The sequence below is a fragment of the Periplaneta americana genome, chromosome 16 (assembly GCF_040183065.1).
Source record: "Periplaneta americana isolate PAMFEO1 chromosome 16, P.americana_PAMFEO1_priV1, whole genome shotgun sequence".
NCBI classification, from domain to species: Eukaryota; Metazoa; Arthropoda; class Insecta; order Blattodea; family Blattidae; genus Periplaneta; species Periplaneta americana.
The window spans coordinates 450,683-473,654 of NC_091132.1; the positions used below are offsets into that span (position 1 = coordinate 450,683).

At 36.9% G+C, this 22,972-nt stretch overlaps 1 long non-coding RNA gene across 1 annotated transcript in view; it reads right to left on the reverse strand.

Annotated features, from left to right (window-relative positions):
* LOC138716294 (uncharacterized) overlaps positions 1–22,972 on the reverse strand; it is a 67,618-nt gene that overhangs the window by 10,799 nt on the left and 33,847 nt on the right. Inside the window, exon 2 of the long non-coding RNA XR_011336628.1 lies at positions 21,493–21,571. This is a non-coding gene — a long non-coding RNA (uncharacterized lncRNA). The remainder of the gene's footprint in view (positions 1–21,492; positions 21,572–22,972) is intronic.

A 22,972-nucleotide genomic window follows, 5' to 3' on the forward strand; every position in this document is an offset into this window, starting at 1 on the left:
TTACTTCTGATCTTGGCACTTGCATTTTCTTTTCCCTTGTAATTGATTCCATAAATTTACGACTCGAGAGAAAATGTGTCAAATCAAACTTAGGTACTAATATACTACATGGCATGGCAGTCAGAGGCCCTTAAGGGCAATCAATCTTCCTTATAATTCCATCCGGAACTTTGGATTGTACAGTATACAGACGAGTTTTGCTATATATTTTCCTTTTTCCTATAAAAAGAGGAATTGAAATATAGTCACGTCAAAAAGAAACTTCTACGAGTGAGCTGCACTCTTTTAACCATGAATCTGTTAACTTTTTTATGTTTACTCCACAGCCACGATTTCGATCATACAGGCTGATTCAGAAGTCCGGCGACATAGACAAACTCCGTAATTGGTGAAGACTAGAAAGAGGGGAAAGTTGTCGGAAATATATAGTTTTAAATCAAATGTGCTTGAATTTTCAAAGTAGAATAAACTGATAAGGCTGTACACTAGGACAACATACTTGTCAATCCTAATGTTGCCAATTAGGTTTTTATAGTTCCAGTGGATTAGATACATATTATTTAAAGGATAAAGATAGCCGACATGCATAGATTAGCGATTATTTCACTTCTCACAGTGCAGAGAAACATTTCTTTACAAAGATATCATAAGAACTCAGGACAAATTCATTCATGCCTGGCGTTATCCCTGAACTTGCAATGGCAATACTGCTAATTATCGTCATCACTTCATAGTGCACCATGGTGAATGTCCTCTTTTAAGAAGTCACGTTATAATTTTCATTTCACTTGATGGACCAACTGCACTTCACCTAGCCGGGGTGCAAATCATCAGGCATCCTGGTGGTTGCTCTCTTACAAATGTTACCGTTTTTAACATATTACCAGTCTGTTAAATAAATGATCAGGGGGTAGCAGTGACATCAATAGTAGCAGTAAAGGTAGCAACAGAAGTAGCAGTGTCATTAAGAGTACCAGTAGTAGCTGCAGAAACAGTAGTAGCAGTAATAGTGCACTATTAGCAGCAGTAGCAGTAGCAACAATAACAGTAGTATCAGTAATATTATTATTAGGCCTAGTAGCAACAGTAGTAATAGCAGAAGTAATAGTAGTAGCACTTGTAGTAATTGCATTAATAGTAGTAACAGTAGTAGTAGGCTTAGTAACGGTAGTAGCAGCAGCAGCGTAATAGTAGTAAAAGTAGGACCAATGATGGAAGTGTTTTACCAACAATAACACTTATAGTAGCAGCAGTAACAATATTAGGAGTAATTATAGTAGCAGAAACAGTTGGTTACTAGCTGCAGCAGCAGCAGTAGTAGTAGTAGTAACAGCAGCAGCAAAAATAGGAGTAACAATACTACGAGTAACAATACTAGCGGCAGTAACAATAGGAGTAAGATTAGTAGCAGAAATAGTAGGCTATTAGCAGAAGTAACAATAGTAGGTGTGACAATAGGAGTAAGAATAGTATCAGAAACAGTAGAATATTAGCAGGAGTAACAATAGTAGGTGTAACAATAGGAGTAAGAATAGTATCAGAAACAGTAGAATATTAGCAGCAGTAACAATAGTAGGTGTAACATAGGAGTAAGAATAGTATCAGAAACAGTAGAATATTAGCAGCAGTAACAATAGTAGGTGTAACATAGGAGTAAGAATAGTATCAGAAACAGTAGAATATTAGCAGCAGTAATAGTAGGTGTAACAATAGTAGTAACAATAGTATCAGAAGCAGTTGGATATTAGCAGCAGTAACAATAGTAGGAGTAACAATAGTAGGTATAACAACAGTATCAGAAACAGTAGGATATTAGCAGCAGTAACAATAGTATCAGAAACAGTAGAATATTAGCAGCAGTAACAATAGTAGGAGTAACAATAGTATCAGAAAGTGTAGGATATTAGCAGCGGTAACAATAGTAGGTGTAACAATAGTAGGAGTAACAATAGTATCAGAAACAGTAGAATATTAGCAGCAGTAACAATATTAGGTGTAACAATAGTATCAGAAACAGTAGGATATTAGTAGCAGTAACAATAGTAGGAGTAACAATAGTATCAGAAACAGTAGGATATTAGTAGCATTAACAATAGTAGGGTTAACAATAGTAGGAGTAACAATAGTATCAGAAACAGTAGGATATTAGCAGCAGTAACAATAGTAGGTGTAACAATAGTAGTAACAATAGTATCAGAAGCAGTTGGATATTAGCAGCAGTAACAATAGTAGGAGTAACAATAGTAGCTGTAACAATAGGAGTAACAATAGTATCAGAAGCAGTTGGATATTAGCAGCAGTAACAATAGTAGGAGTAACAATAGCATCAGAAACAGTAGAATATTAGCAGCAGTAACAATAGTAGGTGTAAGAATAGTAGAGATAACAATAGTAGGAGGTGTAACAATCGTAGGAAAACAATAGTAGGAGTAACAATAGTAGGTGTAACAATAGTAGGAGTAACAATAGGAGTAATAATAGTAGGTGTAACAATAGTAGGAGTAACAATAGTAGGAGTAATAATAGTAGGTGTAACAATAGTAGAAGTAACAATAGTAGGAATAACAATAGTAGGTGTAACAATAGTAGGTGTAACAATAGTAGGAGCAACAATAGTATCAGAAACAGTAGAATATTAGCAGCAGTAACAATAGTAGGAGTGACAATAGTATCAGAAACAGTAGGATATTAGCAGCAGTAACAATTGGTGTAACAATAGGAGTAGCAGTAACGATTGTGGGAGTAACAATAGTATCAGAAACAGTAGGATATTAGCGGAAGTAGCAATAGTAGCAGTAACAGTAGCTGCTGCAGTAACAATAGTAGCAGCAGTAACAATAGCAGCAGGAGTAACAATAGTAGCAAAAACAGTAGGGAAGTAGCAGCAGTAGTAGCAGGATTAACAATAGTGGCAGCAGTAATAATAGTACCAGCAGTAATAGTAGTCTTAGCGGTATGGTAGTAGTAGTAGTAGTAGTAGTAGTGGTGGTGGTGGAAATAATAGTCATCACACATGTTGCCTGAAGTCAATGCATTAATTGTACTTCGTAAATAAATAATAATGTATTGCTTTGTTTTATTATTCAATAATTTTTCATTGCGTTACCACGTTGACGTACAAATATGTAATCCTCTTGGCTTCTAGTAGAGTGCTATGTACCATACGAGGAAGAAAATACTGAGTGCTGCACCAATTAATGTGTAAAGTTGTGACCGTGTGGCTTTGTTCCGTGAACTATATAGAACCACGAACATCTCATTCCTGTGGGAGTTCTCGTAAGTTCGAATCAGTGATAGGTTAGGTTAGGTTAGTTTAAACTTTTGGCATGCTTTAGAAAAAAAGGCACATCCATATTCAATTTCTAGTATATGCAAGCATGGTAACAATTGTAAAGAAATTTCTATTATTTATTAAGCCTATTATTAGGAATTATTATTATTATTATTATTATTATTATTATTATTATTCGTAATTGTTCAACTCAATGCACTGTTGCTACTTCTTTCCGAATAGAACTAAAATAAGCTAATCTAAGCTAACATAACATAACATTGTTTTGTTTTTGGTTGGTTAGGTTAGGTTGTGAGAGGTTATGTTAGGTTACAGTTGAAATTGTATCTCTTAGAAAAATTTGTCTATTGCCTTTCGACAATCGAGCATATAATCGTTTGAAAAAAAATGAAAATCTTGGACTGGAGTGGTCGTCCTCCAGAATTATCAAAGAAGGTAACGATGACGTAATACAATAATTACATACGCTACTTGCACGGATTCTCGGCCTTACGAAAACTCTCTATCTACCAAAAAACGTAAAATTCCGAGTCGTGTTATCCATTAGACCCAGGTATTGTTTGTTATTTTGGTTAAACTAGCGTTGAAGTAGTTCCCTTCGGTAATTTCCTTTAAGACGTTTTACAAGGTATGTGACAAGATTAGTTGAGGGGATATCTAACTGATGTGATTTCAATGATTTAACATTACTGAAATCTTTTCACACAGTCCTCTCAACTAACCCAGTAACATTGTCACATACCTTGTAAAAGACTGACGTCTTCTCGGAAAATAGATTATTATTATTATTATTATTATTATTATTATTATTATTTATACAAAGCTTGAAGCACTTTTGCTGTGAACGTGTTTGTTTACACCACCCAACTCCTATGGGATAAAAGATAATTTTCATGTCTCCCGAAATCGAACACAGGACCGTTTCATTTGTAGCCGAAATGCTAATACTCGGTATTTTCCTAGTACCCGGTACTCGTTACTTATGTCAGTTTTGGCCTAACTAATGTGGTTGCCATGGTAACGTATGATATGATAATACTCTCTTTGTGATGACGGATCGGTTACACAGATACAGCTAAGTATACGCAAAGTTGGGTGTAAGTTGGCTAATTCCCCCATAGACGTTTTTGGGGGGCGGAGCCCCGTAAAGCAAGAAGGAACACACAAAATATAACTCGTACCTTCAACTCAAATGTGATGGACCGGTTAATTAGTATAAATTAATTGCATGAAGGTTTGGGGGGCCAAGTCCCCAACAGGGAACAGGGGGGGGCAAGAAAGAACACATCATAAAATATAACTCGTACCTTCAACCCAAAGGTGATGGACCGGTTTATTAGGCTACTATAAATTAATTGCATTTTATATATCTACTTAACGGCAATAAATCACAGAGATAAACCATATTTATAACATTAATGAAGCCAGCTGTCATATCAAGTCAGACAGCTCAACATAGGCTATTTGCAGGCCGTAATGTAATGTAAATAATCATAATGACGCTATATTGATCTGAGTCTTCTGACGTACCTTGACTGCCACAATCCTGAAACGGTCATAATTCTGCATCCACCAGTCGTTCTATTACACGGTTTTACACAAAAATGTTCACTATTTTTATAGCACCAGAAAAAAACACAGAATTTCACAACTTAAATACCGAATTATGCGTTTTTACGCGACTACCAAATTGTCACCATGGAAACCACGAGCCATGACGCTGTTTCCGGTATTCGATGCAAGGAACATGGAAAAAGAAGAGGATTAGTATCTCTGATTTTATGATTGTGTCCTGTACAAAAGTTTAAGTTACCATGGATTAGGAATTTAATTTTCTATGGTGCTTAAATTTAAATATAAATATGCATAAGGACAAACAGTTATTTCTGCTACTTTCAAAGTTAATATAATATCCAGGACAACAGCTAATGATTTTATTGCATTTGGATCTTCGCATTTTTCGAATTCAATATTATGATTATAATAATGATGTTAATAATCACTATCATCCATAATAATAATAATAATAATGACAATGGACAGCAAATTCTTGCGTTCCGTGCTTCTAATCGACTTTCGTGTTAATTTATCCTTTATTTACTTTTCTTTATTGCTTTTCATTCCTCTTCTTGCCAAGCCACAGGCGTAGTTTAGGCGGTAGCGCGTTTTTCTGCTAATCCGAAGAGCTCCTCGGGCGTGCGTTCGATTCTCGCTTGGTCGGCTTTTTTCTTAGGTTTTACCCAACCGAAAGGCGAATGTGAGGTAATCTATGGCGAATTCTCGGCCTCATCTCACTAAACACCATCTTACTATGACCAGTTCCATCGACGCTAAAATATAACCTCATAGTTCATAGTTGATATAGCGTCGTGATATAACCAATTATAGTATATTCCAGATGTGTTGGGAAAGCAAGTAAAGAAACAGCCCTATAAAAATCACGGTTACCAACGTGTAACATGAAAAATGCTCGAAATGCAATTGCTATGCAATTAAAATGAGCTTGTGTGTACGAAGTTTCAAGAGATGACAACTATTGAGCTAATGTCATTCAAAGTCAAACAGTTATCAATTTTTTACCACAACATCTGGAATGCATTGTAACAAATTCCTTCATTTTCCATTTTTATTTCTTACTGTGCTACATTGCTTAACGTACGCTCATTTTGTCTGCCTAAATACCGACCGACCTACCTACAACTATTACTATTTTCTATACCGATATTTTATTTTTGTCCATGACATTATTCTTATATATTTACTATTATTTATTTATTTCTCACACTTCCTACACTTATATTCCTTTCTTTCATATTTCCCTAATCATATTTCACCCACTCTTTTCTTTGTCGTAACTTTCCCCCTTTTCATAAATGATTTCATAGCCAATAGTGTATTCGCACCTTTGTTCAGGTTTTCCTATCGTCGACAGAAATGTTCGCAACAGTGTTGCTGTATTATTCACTGAGGCGACAACTATTAGGGAATTAAATTCAAAGAAAGAGTTATTAAAAAACAATATAATGTAAAAAATAATATATATTATATATATTTATTTATTTATTACCCACATACAAAACGACAAAAAAGTGAACACTGCTTGCTTCTAGTACTATGCGAACATTTGGTAGTTATGCGGATGAAATCGTCTGTTGCAATCGCTGGTGTTAAACAAGGAAGCAGGAATGTGTAGTGCGTGACGTGGTTTGTGAACAAGACGAGTGAATTCGGCACTTTACGTTGTGCTTTTATCATTTACATATACTTTTTGTGACTGTTATTTCCAGTATTTTGAAGTCGTTAGATTTCTGAAATGAAGCGTGAAGTTTTCAAAAGCATCCCCTAGTAAGAAGGCAGAAATATCACAAAAAATATCGAGACGGTTACACAAGGGATGACCGTGTTAAGTTGCTTCACGTGTAAGTGAAAACCAGTTTTGTAGCTCGGAAAACATTGTAAATGGATGTAATGCTTCCGGAAGAAATTTGCAGAAAAGCAGCTGTTAGATTCCAACGAAGAATGTATATCGCAGAAAAAGAGGTAGAAAACATGCAATTATATATAATATAATGCAGGGGCGGCTTTCGAAGAGGGGCTGCGGAGCTGCAGCACCCCCAGACATTTGTGGCTCTTGTCTCGTTTTATGTTGTGAAATACATTTATTATACAGTCTCTATTTAGCGCCTCGAATTAAAAAAAAATCGCTCTCAATGACATGCACGCAATCGTTAGTGAAGTCGCTTCCTCCCCTGGTGCTGCCAGAGCGAAACCAGAGACAAGGACGGATTGGTGAAGCCACTTCCTCCCCTGGAGCTGCCAGTCTCGTCTCGGATGTTTTGCGCGTTAGTTTTACCCCTCCTCCCTGCTGCCCCTTGCCATGAATCCAGAGTTTCCAGGCGCTGCAAAATTTGCAGCAGTTTGTCAGTAGCGCGCAGTCTTAAATACATTTTCTTCAACGTTGTGAGTATAACAAGTGCGGCAATGTTTAATTCTGTGCAATATTTACAGTCTATTCAGTTCAGTACCTTAACAATTCAGGAGAAATGTGAAAGCAAGTGCCCATCAGTTGAATCTCATAATGGAAAGAGCCGCTAAACAAAATAAAAAGGCTCGCATATTTTTTGCTAATTTATCCTGTATCCCTGCTTTCTTCTCTCGATCTCCACACAGTCTGTATTAGATTAATTTGTTTCAAAGACAATTCCATCAGCTGGGGCAACAAGATGAATTTAAAATAAGTGTTGTTCATGAGAAGAAGGAGCCATTGCTAGAATGTTTTCAAACCATAATGGAATCTGAAAAATTTAATAACATTACAATAAATGAGGCAAGCGCTCTGGTGCGCACTCTTGAATATCCTGAATTCAATTTCTGGCTCAGTTATTTTTTTCATTTATTGATGTATCATACAACCAACTACAACATCGCCAGTTAGATATTTCTAAGGTTCAAATCTGCATATAAAAAATTAAATTATGATTTATTTAACTACGCTAGCAACTGCAGGGTTTGTATCAGCATCGCCGGTGTGCCGGAATTTTGTCCCGCAGGATTCTTTTAAATGCCAGTAAATCTACTGACATGAGCCTGTCTCATTTAAACACAACTTACAAGACAAGGCGCATGGAATATTAATCTTTAAATTAAGTAAGTTGCTTGGTTTATTTTTGTATGCAGCCCCCCTTAAGTCAATACCCACGAGCCGCCACTGATATAATGCATATCTGACCTTTTGAAAACGAAGGGATTACGGATAACCAACCTTCTTCAAACCTCTGGGTTTACCACTTCGATTCTGAAACAAAAATTAATCAAAATATTGCAAGAATTCCTCTTCTATTACCCAAAAAATGCTTCGAGTGAGGAACGTTATGGCTAGAGTTTCCTCGGGATGCAGAAGCAACGATCAGGGCAACGTGGCACCACTAGCAAGGCTGAACGACGTTGGAGAGAACTGAATCTCAAGACGCGAGGATGGATGAACATGTGCGTGCCAAGGCTAGGGTTTGCACTGCAACATATCACCAGATCAGTCCCCATCTGGGTCTGAATCTCTACTCGACAGGAAGAATTCTGGGAGCGAAAATAAATGAAAAACAGTGAATGAGTGCAGTCAATAACTTCTGTATTTTGTTCAAGTAATAGACGAAAAAGTTTCTGTATCGTGGCGCGGAGGTTAAAAGAAGATTATGTTGAAAAATAAATTCCCTAAGAACCAAATGCCATTACATTTCCTGTGTTGGCTTGAAAGCCAAGATATGCCCTAGTATGCGCTCACTGTATTAATTCTACTTCACGTCGCATTCGCACAGCTGAAGTCTCCAGCCACGTGTCGGTACGCAGAGACATCTTCCCGAAAAGTATGCAAATGACTGTGCGGTAAATTTATCTGGAGTTCCCTCATTCAAATATGTTTTTGGCGTGAATACGCGAATATTAGGGTGCCAGTTCAGAATATCAACCTCGATTTCTCCACCAGAAAAGTGTCACTTACCGTCCATGATATGTAATAGATACCAGCTGGATTACATTATTCGTTCAATGCATTCATCCTCGACCATTAATTTCTATCCTAGAGATCCTGTGCATATTGTGAGTGATTTCATCTTTTCAGGTTAGCTCTTCATATCAACTGTTTAGCACTTAATTTAAATGCGTGCAGCAGCCCCGTCTCCTGCTAAAATCCCCATATTCTCATTATAGAAATAGAAATATATATATTCTCCCTGTAACATAGTCCTAGTAAGCTTATATTAAACTAATTTTCATCATTTTACTAGCTATCTCAAATATTAAATTCATTATAATTCATTCAATTAAATTAGCTCATAAATTAAGTTACTACTTTACCTTATAGATTTATCTAAATTTAAATAAATATGTAGCGAAGAATATTGCTGGAGAACCTTTTAAGTGTAGTGTAAATATTTGTAATTTAAATTTATGTATTGTATTGATTAAGGCTGGTTGAGTGGAAGAGAAGGCCTTATGGCCTTAACTCTGCCAGCGAAAATAAAACATTATTATTATTATTATTATTATTATTATTATTATTATTATTATTATTATTATGTCAGCAGCACAGCGTATATTCCTCTTTATCCAGTTTTATCTTTCAGTTTAATTCATCATATTATCTCTGACAACGTTGAATGGCTTCTTTCGTTGCCGAAACGTTCCATAATTAAATTTCTTCTCTTCCCCGTATAAATCACGTTTCATTGTTTCATTTCCTGAGTAATTTACCAATAATTTAGATCCATTTCTTGATTTCTCTTAAACTGCTATTGCTTTCTACTCTTCTTATTTATTCCCATAATCTAAACACGCTACATTTTTCTCTGTCGCTAGAGTCTTTGCCTCCCGCGTGTGTCATTTTTTTTTTTTCGTGTAATTAATTCCACTGCTCCTTTTCCTCAAAGTTTCTTCAATAGCTTTTGTTGTAATCTTATCTTCTATAATTTCTTCGTTATGTTAAAGCACATCCCTGCTGCTCTTATCGTTCGTTTGTTACGTGCGGAACAGACAGCAGACATTCACAAGTAGAGAACTCCCTAGTCATGTGGTCAGCACGGTGCAAGATCCATCGCTCACGACAATATAGTGCAATCTACAGGCTTATGTAAGTTAGAAGACCTACTCCTTACAGTTAGACAGTATATGAGAATTTTATTGTACGTGAATGCAACTACAGCAATAGACGAAGCGAGTCGCTGCACGGCATTTTAAAAGATGCCGTGGAGACAGTTTCCAAGGCAACAAATGCCGGAGATTCCTCCGCGCGATAAGAAAACAAGCGAGTTTATTTAAATCCAGTGTTTTTGCCGTTGCTGTGTTTAGTGCTCGTTCAAAGGCCATTATTTATCATTAGCATTTCTCACACGGTCTGCAGCAGATCTTGATCTGTTCGCCACCATTAGAGCTGCACGGAGATGAGACAAAAACAATTACGATCGTCTGCTTTCCGTACTCTTGGTACTTCATACGTCGATATTTGTATCTTGTATACAGAGTGTGCCACTAACCCTCAGCTCTCTTACACACAAGGACTACTCTTGTTTTTCTATTTCGAACTGAACGACGGATGTTTCGTGAACTTGTTTTTTAAATCAATATACCACTCTCCTTCAGCTGTTGTATTATTATTATTATTATTATTATTATTATTATTATTATTATTATTAGACAAGTATTGTATTTTAAGGCTATACTTGGTTCAATAGACGTAGCAGATGCAAAAATGCACTCGGATAATTAAGAAAATAAATGCGCTTTGGGCTGCGACTTGCATGATATACTGTACTTCGTAATCAGTTATTCAAGCAACTGTTGTCTGTCGAAGCAGAATGCCAACCCAGGGCCTGGCTCAGCCTCGCTCACTAACCCTTAAACCACGCTAGTGGTTACATATCACTGAAGCTTTGCAGAACTTCAAGTTCAGAAGCAGACTTTTCCATTGCGCTGTACAATAAATACCCAAAGAATACAATCCCAATTATCTAACCTTTTGCTTTATTTTTGTCTCTGTCTGGTTATATTTTAATCGGGTAGTGTAAAATAGATCGTCTCTTTTATCTTCCTGTTGAAACCGGTAAGAATTTTCAGTGGAAGATGCTGTGAGGAATAAAAATGTAAATGTTTTATTTTAAATTGGGTTAGTTTTGAATATCGATGAGGGTGGGAGGGAATACTTTCTGCACAGTTTAACATTTTCGTCACCAGGTGCGCTGCTAAATGCATGGAGTAATTACTCTTTTCGCTACTTGGTGCGCTGATAGATGCAATAACGCACCTCCCCCCCCCCCCCAACAGGTGGTTGCAAGATCAATTTCTACAATTTCTCTAATATTTGTTACGGGAAACTCAGCAAGTTTCGCGTCCTATTATATATTCATCTATGGTATAAGTACTTATCCGCCATCTTTGCGCCATCGATAGCTGTTTCAAATAGATCGTTCTCCGAAAGTTTGTTTTATTATTAAATAAAGGCCTGTATGAAGTGATACATATGAAATGTATAAAAGCTATCTAACTTTAGCGTATTTCAAATGTTATATCTCATATACTGTTACTACAGCTCAAAGTGTGGGCATTTTTAACTTCAAATAGACAGAGAAAAACACACAGAAATGTCAAATATGGTCATTTAAACACGAAACTAATTATAGAGACTTGCCATCTTGTGTCTCTTCGAGCAATATCTCGAACGGATAAATAGAGAACTCTGAGTAATGTACCCAACCCGTAGTTATAATGTTCACCACCTACGACGTTGGGCGCTGATCATCTTATTTCTGCCCCCCCCCCCCGCCGCCAGATGGTGCTGACCGCATTTTCGCATCCTATTATATATTTATCCATGCTTATACATGGTGGAATGGGATGAGAGGACCTAGCAGCTGTTCGACAGCGACATCTACAGACCTTGGTACAAAACAGCTCAATCAGCCATCTATCGGAGTGATTAGACATCATTGAAATAAACTATCTTACAAGAATATATTTTTCTATTTCAATATTTAGTTTATTCCTTTTGAAGTCTTGGGAACAATTGACAGATGTTAACAGTATTCGTGGGGTGAAATTGGTTACATCACTTACCATCTATACACATCTCTTACCATGCCCCACCAACAAGCAGCTTGGCTCAGTTGGTTGAGGCGCTGTGCTACTAATCCCAACGTTGCAGGTTCGAGTCTCGTCCTGGGAAGGTATAAAAATTAAGTGAAATAAAATAAATGTAAATGTAATAGTGTTGTAGCAATAAACAAGGCCCAAGGGCAAATTATAAAGGGGGTTGTTGCGGGGGTGGGCTGGTGGGGGATAAGAATTCCATATAAGGGAGAGTATCGAATTTTTTACCTCGACCAAACTCAGTTCTTCTACCCCCACGCTTAAAAATCAGAAGTAAGCCTAGAGCCTACGAGTGTATATGAATAGCAAACTCTCAAAACCTTACTTGTCCACTTTCAGAAAATGCAACAAATTATGTCTTTGTAATAAACGAAAATGTTTCTATGGTGAAAAAATATATATATTTCACCACAGAGAACATCTTGTTCATTGCAGAGACACAAGTTTTTAGGAACCGAAGTGCATTTTCTGAAAACAGGCATGTCAGGTTTTGAAAGTTTGCCGCTCATATGAATGTTACCTTCACTATTAAAGTTGTCCGATTAACACACGCGAATACTCAGAAATATTTTTTTAAGAACTCTTCGTGAAATTAAAAGTTATGGCAGCACATTCAAGTAACTTTGGTTTTATAACAATGAATAACCTCGCTTATGAACATTAAATCCAGACGTTTGAGATGGGCAGGGCATGTAGCACATATGGGCGAATCCAAAAATGCATATAGAGTGTTAGCTGGGAGGCCGGAGGGAAAAAGATTTTTGGGGAGGCCGAAATGTAGATGATAGGATAATATTAAAATGGATTTGAGGGAGGTGGGATATGATGGATTAATCTTGCATAGGATAGGGGCCGTTGCTTGAGAGATTATATACAAGCTGGCGCATACGCATGAAATACGGGTCTGAAGTGATTCCCTCGTAATGCCAATTCCTCCGCTCGGAGCGCTGTTCGGTCCTAGAACACTTAAATGACATTCACATTTGGGACATTTAAAGGACTCACTGTTGCTTATTAAATGCTTCGTACAATAATTTATGGTCAATAGACGTAATTTGAAAACTTCTACGTCTCAATTATATTAAAATGAATGGCTGTCATACTTGGTATTAAAAGATATTACATATTATAAACTAAGGTACTACCTTCCTGTTGTTAAATTCATATACCGTACCTTTTCGGAAATAATGAAAGAAACAATATATTTTACATGAACACTGTAGTCTACCCTTTTCATGTATTTATTATTATTATTATTATTATTATTATTATTATTATTATTATTATTATTATTATTCTTTACTTCAGAATACGTGAATGAAACTATTACTTGTTTATGCCAGTAGGCTTACTATGAAATTTTCAAGTATGGTGCAGACCATGGTTATGTTTCGAAGTAAATGCAACACCTTATCCTTAACGGCAGTAAGAAGACACGAAGTGTAGTCAATAGTCGAGAAGAAGATCAGCACAGCTTGTTTAGATGCGCGGAGTGGCTGCATCCCACTTCCGAGGCGGCACCTTAACCAGTAATCAGAAAATGAAAATTTATCCCGACTGCCAATTGGTGTTTTTTACTCCGTTATTTAACGATGCTATATCAAGTACTAGGTTAGGTTAGCGTCGATGAGGTAATAGCGAGATGGTACTTGAGATGAGGTCGAGGATTCGCCATAGATTACCTGACATTTGCCTTATGATTGGGTAGAACCTCGGAAAAAAACCCAACCAGGTAAAGGGGAATCGAACCCACACCCGAGCTCAACTCCGGATCGGCAAGCTGACTGAGCTACGCCGGTAGCGACACTGCAGTGTTGACAATTTAGCGGTTTTCCCGCAAGATTTGGCGTTTTTCAGTGTTAGTTTAGCGCGGAAAATGTACGAAATTTGTATTGCTGATATAGGGATTTAGCGGGTATTTTAGCACTTACTTACTTACTTACAAATGGTTTTTAAGGAACCCGAAGGTTCATTGCCGCCCTCACATAAGCCCGCCAGCGGTCCCTATCCTGAGCAAGATTAATCCAGTCTCTATCATCATATCCCACCTCCCTCAAATCCATTTTAATATTATCCTCCCATCTACGTCTCGGCCTCCCTAAAGGTCTTTTTCCCTCCGGTCTCCCAACTAACACTCTATATGCATTTCTGGATTCGCCCATACGTGCTACATGCCCTGCCCATCTCAAACGTCTGGATTTAATGTTCCTAATTATGTCAGGTGAAGAATACAATGCGTGCAGTTCTGTGTTGTGTAACTTTCTCCATTCTCCTGTAACTTCATCCCGCTTAGCCCCAAATATTTTCCTTAGCACCTTATTCTCAAACACCCTAAACCTATGTTCCTCTCTCAGAGTGAGAGTCCAAGTTTCACAACCATACAGAAGAACCGGTAATATAACTGTTTTATAAATTCTAACTTTCAGATTTTTCGACAGCAGACTGGATGATAAGAGCTTCTCAACCGAATAATAACAGGCATTTCCCATATTTATTCTGCGTTTAATTTCCTCCCGAGTGTCATTTATATTTGTTACTGTTGCTCCAAGATATTTGAATTTTTCCATAATGGGAAAATAATCTCATTGTACATAGACAATATAGCAATTTAGCGGTTTCATAGCGGGTTCCTGAGTTGGCAACACTGAATCGTATGCCGAATGCCGACAATAAGCTTTGTTCATCCCAAATTGTTAGATAAGGCTAATCTGGCAATGACATCAATCTGCTATGGGGCCGTCACAACTTTTCTCGTGGCTGTGCTGTTGAATAATGAAGCAGCTGCACACGGAGATGAGCACATCAATCCGAAACTGGAACAACGCGATGCACGAAAACAGATTTTTCATCTCAAGTCAACATCTCCTGTAGAATTTTTTTCAAAACTTTTAAACTTGATCTTTTCCTTTCCGGTACCGCTAGCCTATCAGTTTTTTTTAACCTCAATGATTATTACACATTTCCTTCTTCAACGGTTCTACACTTAGGCTACGTTTTTACGAAAAACTTTTCACATTCTATTACCAATCAGAGCAGGACTTTTATTCAGCACTTTCGTTTGTTGAATAATATTGAATGCTTCTTTAGCACTCGGAAAAATCCCACTAGAATTTTCATTATTTACACTATTTTTTAAGTCAGAACTCGTACTAAGTAACTAATAGTACATTATGCAACGAGCCTATAATGGTAGTAATTAAGACGCGAGTATGTTTGTTTATGAAACGAGCGCAAGCGAGTTTCGTAATTTTCATACGAGCGTCTTAATTACCATTATAGGCAAGTGTCATACGACTTTTTATGCTCGACCATATTTCTAACTTGAAATTATTCATTTTATTCGTATCTAACTGAAGAGTGGATGTGACCTTGTGCATAGCTCGTAAATTGTGAGATGTGCGCAGACGCGAAAGTATTGATTTTTTTCCGAGGAACAATAATGTCACTGACCTTGATGTAATGTAGAGAATAACATGAACAAATTTTGATATAACCTGAAAATTGATTTAGAATTGAAAAACGAGATGACAAATTGAATTTATTTGAATATTATTTACAATTAACGCTAATTATTATAGTAACAGAACACAACCTTCTGCGACAGTATTGGATTTCCAGCCTCCGTGAAGTTTCCCTCGTTGTCTTTCGATTGCATATGCGAGAATAATCGAAAACCTGAACTTTAATGAATAGGTGTACTTTAATGACATGCATTAAAGGACTGCTACCAGGTGTGTAATTACTACATTTCGGCATGGTCGAGCATAAAATTCATTAACCCATCACTCTAAATAGATACGGATAACCTATTTATTCTAAAATTTCCTATATGAATATTGAGGTTATGTAAGTCCCATATTGAACACTACTGATTGCTTTAAAAGATCGTAGCCAATTGATAATAAATTGTAAAAACTCATGTCCCACTGTACACTGGAATAAGCTAGCACTTGAACTGCGATATTTGCTAGTACTTAGTACTACTATCTATTTCATTTTAATTCACCACTCTCTTGCCAGAATGAGTTTAAAGGGATGAAACATAGCGTACATAAAATGCAGTAGGCTTACTTACGAATCACATTATAATATATTTCCGGTCAAAAAAGAAATTTCATTTATTATTTTGGACTAGTATCATTACTGGATTTCGAACGCTATCCAGTGGGATCAACTACAAACAATTGTGTGTTTCATTGTTGCAAAATGGCGCGAAACTATTTTCACATCATGTTTCTTGATAAATTAAGAGAAGAAAAAACCCATATTTTGGACAGTTTTCTTCCAATTTGCCGAAGAAAGTAGAATCAAAGAAATGTAATAACTGCAAACGTACGTCCAATCTGTTACCACCGAATAAGGTTTGGAGACACAATTTGGCCGAGAAGAGGGCTGTGGTATTATTTACATTCTATCTTTCAAATGAATATGACTTACTTTTAAACTGATATTCTAAACCTACATTGATTACTATTAATATACATCTTGATTACACAACTTTTAACACTGTATCACTTCGGGATATGTATGATAAGAACTTTGTGTTAAATATTACACAAACACAAGAACACAAAAAATACATCACACTAACATACGAAAACAAAAACACACATAAAATTGCAACGTCATTCAAGAAATTAAACTACAACATCGCATACAGAACAAATAACACTCTACAAAACATCTCAACATACAAACAAACAAATACAACCACACAGGCGTATACAAACTCAAATGTAACACCTGCAACAACTTCTACATAGGACAGACAGGCAGATCATTTCAAACACGTTACAAAGAACACATCACAGCCATAACAACATTACAAAACACTTCCACATATGCAGAACACATCACAAAATAATGCCAACCACACCCACAGAGACATCAACACAGACATGGAAATACTACACATCCAACCAAAAAGCCAGAAACTCACTAGAACAATATGAAATATACAGACACACGAAAACACACCCCAACGATATTCTCAACACACAATTCAATTTCAAAACACACACACTCTTTAACTCTACACTACGAACGCACCCACACAGGAAACAAGAGGTGCCAAGACCAACAACAACCAGTTCCGAAGATGACTGAAAATAGGTCGAAACATGTTAACAAAGTACGTTAAAATTTAACACAAGAAAGTACTGATCATACTATTAATAGCCTTCTCTTGGTTATAGGCAAAATCCTCCGTGTTGCAGGACGTCAATGAGGGTCTGCAGAGCAAGCGATGTCTCAAATGTAATTCTTGACCTTCGAAATCTACCTCCAAGCTGGAATTCTTGAAAATCAATATTTACCTTTTGTCACTGCTTGAAGAGGGCATTAATTATTGCATTAAAACTGTTATTTCTACGCTTTTAAGAAAGTTTTCCAAATGCAAAGGATTGGTAGAAATCGTGCTCGCCTTTACATTTCACAAATATCAAATTTGTATGCAACAATTCGTTGGTAAACAAGTGAAAGTGTTAGTAATTACTAGTGGCTATCAATCGTCGTGACAAATTTACCAATACAGATTTATGCAACGGATTTTTTTTTTTACTCCTGGACCACGCTAGTCGTTGTAACGTCAGTTCAAACCTGAACGAGAGCAATGAATTTTAGAAAGCGACATATCGTTAGCATGGCGTTCTTGGAGGAGGAAGTAAAACTGGGGACTCCGTGTCGTAGGTTTTTGGCATGTAAAAGTACTCTGTCCGTCATGGCTTTATCAAATTTTGTCGACCATTTTTCACTGACTTCTTCGAGGCAAATCAGCGGTCATGGATTGCGTGGCATGTCCACATCCAGAAAAACATCATGATGATGATAAATTATCTGTAGTAATGTCACGAGAGGTCTCAGATTTGCCGATAAATTATCTGAGACCTCGAGTGACATTTATTAGGACTATTTCGTGAATAAAATAAAAATGTAAATAATATATCCCTAAAATTCGAACACAAAATGTTAATAATTGTATATTAACGAATACTTAACCTATTCAGACATTGTGAAGTTGAAATACTCGTAGATAAATATCGATTGCTGCAACAAAGAAATTCGACATTATTATGCAGTAATGCCAATTGCGAAAAGCGAAATACAGGTTTAACAATGTTAATTATATGTACTGCACTTTTCTCTTATTATCATAACATAAATACATTTTCATTATCTGCTGAAATCATAATTTAACAGTAACAGTGGGGACAGCTATATACCAATGCTTATGTATTCACAGCGAGACATGTTGCTACACAGTGAAGCCATCTCTGTATAGATAGGCCTAATTAAAACACGAATTTTATTACGCCATACGGAAGGCAGTTTGATGAAAGACATTATTACTATGCAAGGTCTTTGGGTTTGATATGCGATGATGTTACATAAATTTGAACATCTGACTCTCTATTAATATTGTTTAATTTCATTCACGAAATACAAATTTTATAGGCTACTTATATTTTGTTACCTGTGGGAGCAGGACCAATGTCAGCTGTGCCTTATTTCGACCGTTACTTACAATCAGTGCTACACGATAGCATTTTTTATAGCTCGACAAACGCATTCTCGCTACAGTGTGTAACGGAACTAAAGCTGCATCTACACAGTTCAATATTTCAATCGTGTATGCGTGCAATCTGGGAAGAATATTGAAAGAATCAAGTTGAAAAGGTACGTTCAATTAAGATGCATGAAGATTTTGTGTCTACATGGTGCACTATTTTGAACGTCGTCTTCACTGCGTAAATATATTAATTAATATTAAATATCAATCTTGCATTCATTGCCTTAAAGTTGAAAGAAAAGTTTAACCGTGTAGTTGCATCTTAATGTATTCAGTTGGCGAAACAGTTGGCGACAACGACTAAACAAAAGAACGACCATGCGCTAAATTGATAGCGATAAATCTAGATGCAAAAATTATCGCAAAGTATGACTGTGATTGGTTGGAATTCAAAATTTCATTACACTTCATTGGTCCAAAATGGAATGACGTCACATAAACGAAATAGTCTCTGTAAAAATTGTTGTTCCGGCTTTCAAGGTGAACGTTCCTTGCAGCCGAGTTCAAAGACAAGCAAAAGAAATCTGCCTTCAACATCGCTAATGAAACTGATGTTAATTACGAAACACTTTAGGGATAATTAAAATTCTATCTCAACACTTTTCTCAGTAAATTAAACTCTTTTGATGAAGTCAATATGAATATAAGAGAGCAAACGAATCATGGAGAACGACGACGAAGAGAACGAATTCTGTTTCTATTATACAGTGTGTTCCACTGGACTGTTAACCTCAGAATTGGACATGCGGGGATGTGCAGACCACCTGTAGGAGACAAGCTGAACTGTGTGTACATTTCCAGGTGCAAAAAAGTGACAATCTCTGACAACAATTGAAGTTCAGTTGGCATCTAAACTCGTGTTTGCTGTCTCCGCGACTTCCCCACACCCAGATATGGCCACAAAATTATTGTAGAGGTCCATACACAATAACAGAACTCGAAAAAAAAATTTAATATGAAATAAGCTCTTCGCAGCGCATGGACTGTTTACCAAACGGATTTCCTCACTTTTAAGAAAAACACAGACAAATCAACTCCATTCAGTTTTAGATAGAACAGTCAACTATTGACTCCCAATATTTCCTTCACAAACAATTATTATGGGACGGACACCATATTTGTAATGCAGATTATTCATGAAACTTTTAGGAACAGCTGACATCATTTCAAATACTGATACTGTTCCTATCACATAATATATCAATTTAATTTCTGCCTGGAATATGAGTCAGTCAGGAGACCGGCTGCTTCCTTCCGAGCTGTTGGTGCTCTGCAATTAAATACAAGTCCTACCGGCATATAATGAAGCGATGTAACATTGCGCTTTGTGCTACGATTCTTCACGGAGAGACTTGAAATCAAAAATTATGAACAAGTTCAGCCATGGCTCCCTAACCTAAATGAAACTGACGGGCAAAACACAAAACTTGACGGGATACTTTGGACAAGATTATTCCTACGCATTGCAAAGTAACTTATATACTTCCGATTCCATAAGTTGTTGATTAGCTTTTCACCAAATATTTCAATACTGATAAATTAATAATATTTGTACTATTGGTTATTTAATAATTTAATTTAAATGATTGTTTTAATCCAACGTAACAGTTTATTATTTTCATTAATTACTTTAATTTAAATGCAATATTCCGAAATAGAAAGAAAAAACATATTTGAAATGTTTATTATTTCACGAGCCTATTTTCACATCGCTAGAGCACGTTTAGAATATCAACATCACGGACTAGTAACAATGCAGCAGTCTCCAGTTCACACCCCGAATCCAGACTGCGGGGAGTTGGGCTGACTGCATTATGCGATTTAATCATACATTATCCTTAACTGTACGGCGATAGTCAGGCAATTCCATGGCGAATTCTCGAAGTTATCTCGTAACTGACTATCTTGCTATCACCTATTTCACCGACAAGCACAACAAGCCTAAAACTGTGGTGCGTTCTGAACATGACAACAAATCTTCAAATAACCCACAGCCATTCTTCTCACAGATGAGATTTCTGTCGTCGGAGAACTTCAAGCAAAGAACAGCCAAGAGCAAGTTTTTGTGTTGAGCCAAGTCACAGAACTAGTCATGCCTCTACTTTCTCTGTCTCGTCTTATTTTACGCTCGGTCTGGATCCTAGTACGTCATCGTCGTGGCTTCTTTCAATTAATTTAGGTTTTCAATCTAACAAAAACTAACGATATAAGTTTACAATTACAACTCCGAATGGAAGTGTCGTACCGGATCGTTTTTAAAATTGGAACAAGTCTACAACACTTTTCTTTGTATACCGGTGTGTGACCTTAAATAAAGTTAACAATGACCAAAAATCTGTAACGCGTTCACAAGTGGATATATGTCCTTTTTCCCTCTGCACTTTTCTGTTACAAAAAATAATCATGGACGGCCAGCCATCGATCCTCGCGCTGTGTCGTCTTGTTCTCTGTGCAGTCCGACCCTTCCTTGCAAGGTCGGGCGAGCCTTGCTTCTTCACACCAGAAAAATTTTGCAGCCTGTAAATTCGCCATGACACTATTTCATTCTTCCAGCCGTCTCTACGTCGACAGGGTGAGAGGGATTATGTGCTGCCGACATTGTGAGGCACGTGACGGGAATGCGCCTATCACCGTACGTGGCAAGCAAAGTAAATATAAGAACGCCGCATATATGTATGACGGCTGGGGCGGCGAAACCCGAAGTGAGACAAGTGGCCAAGAGGCTTGGAGCTCACATATTCAGTTTTTCACAGCCCCAACTCCCCCCTTGCAAGGACGTGTTTTCACGTACCTTTAAAGTTTCTCCTCCCACTTCCCCCACTCATTCATTCATTGTATGAGGCCGAGTGGCTTCTTACTGGAGAGTGAGTTCAGAAATGCGAGTAGACCGACGATTAAACCTCGGGCAGAGCGACTTCGAATTGCAAATTGGTTCGGATGTATTCAGGAAACGCAACCCAACACCAAACCGAGATCAGAAATGCATGACAATACTCACGTTGTAGCCCTTTTGTCGCGCTAGTCATTGTCCAGGTGGCAGCACTAGGTTAGAGATCCAACGGAGGTGGTTTCAAAATCTGTAAAATTAAACAAGAGATTTGTTACGTTAGCAATATGGCCGCCAATTCTAGTCTACAATTTCTACTACATACACACACATTAACATTTGTTTACAACGTTTATTAATTTCTCAAACTTCCAGTTCACATTCAAATTCAGTGTTCAAAATGTATAGGTAATACGGTTCTAAGAAGAAAATAGTACATTATGCAACGAGCCTATAATGGTAGTAATTAAGACGCGAGAATGTTTATGAAACGAGCGCAAACGAGTTTTATAATTTTCATACGATCGTCTTAATTACCATTATAGGCAGGTTTCATACGACTTTTTATGCTCGACCATATTTCTAACTTCAAATTATTCATAAGTATTCATGTTATTCTTATCTGACTGGGGAACGGAACTGAATATCTCGTGCAATATCTCGTAAATTGTGAGATGTGCGCAGACGCGAAAGTATAGATTTTTTCCCGAGAAATGTCATTGACCTTGATATAATCTCGAGAGTAAAATAAACAATCTTGATATAACCTTGAAATTGATTTAGACATAGAAAAGCGAGATGACAAATTGAATTTATTTGAATATTATTTACAATTAACGCTAATTATTATAGTAACAGAACATAACCTTCTGCGACAGTATTGGATTTCCAGCCTCCGTGAAGTTTCACTAGTTGTCTTTCGATTGCATATCCGAGAATAATCGATACTTGCGCTTTCATATTGCTACAATGGTGTTTTCTGATTCGATTGGTGGAACACCTGAACTTTAATGAATACGTGTACTTTAATGAGGTGCATTAAAGGGCTGCTACCAGATGTATAATTATTACATTTCGGCATGGTCGGGCATAATAGTACATTATGCAACGAGCCTATCCCCTAATGAAGGTAATTAAGGAGCTCGTATGAAAGTTATGAAACTCGCTTGCGCTCGTTTCATAAATATCCATACTCACTTCTTAATTACCTTCATTATAGGCGAGTTTCATACGACTTTTTATGCTCGACCATATTTCTAACTTGATATTATTAATTTTTTAGCAATGTCCCGTATGTTGTGAGATGTGCGCAGACGCAAAAGTATTGATTTTTTCCGAGGAACAATGTCCACATTGACCTTGCTAGGCCATAAGAACCTACAGAGATAACATTGAAATTAAATTAAACATTGAAAAACGAGATGACAAATTGAATTTATTTGAACATTATTTACAATTAACGCTAATTATTATAGTAACAGAACATAACCTTCTGCGACAGTATTGGATTTCCAGCCTCCGTGACTTTTCGCTAATTCTCTTTCGATTGCATATCCGAGAATAATCGATACTTGCGGTTTTATAACGGTAGAAAGCTGACCTGTCATTGGCTGAAAGACCTGACTTTTAATGAGTAGGTGTACTTTAATGA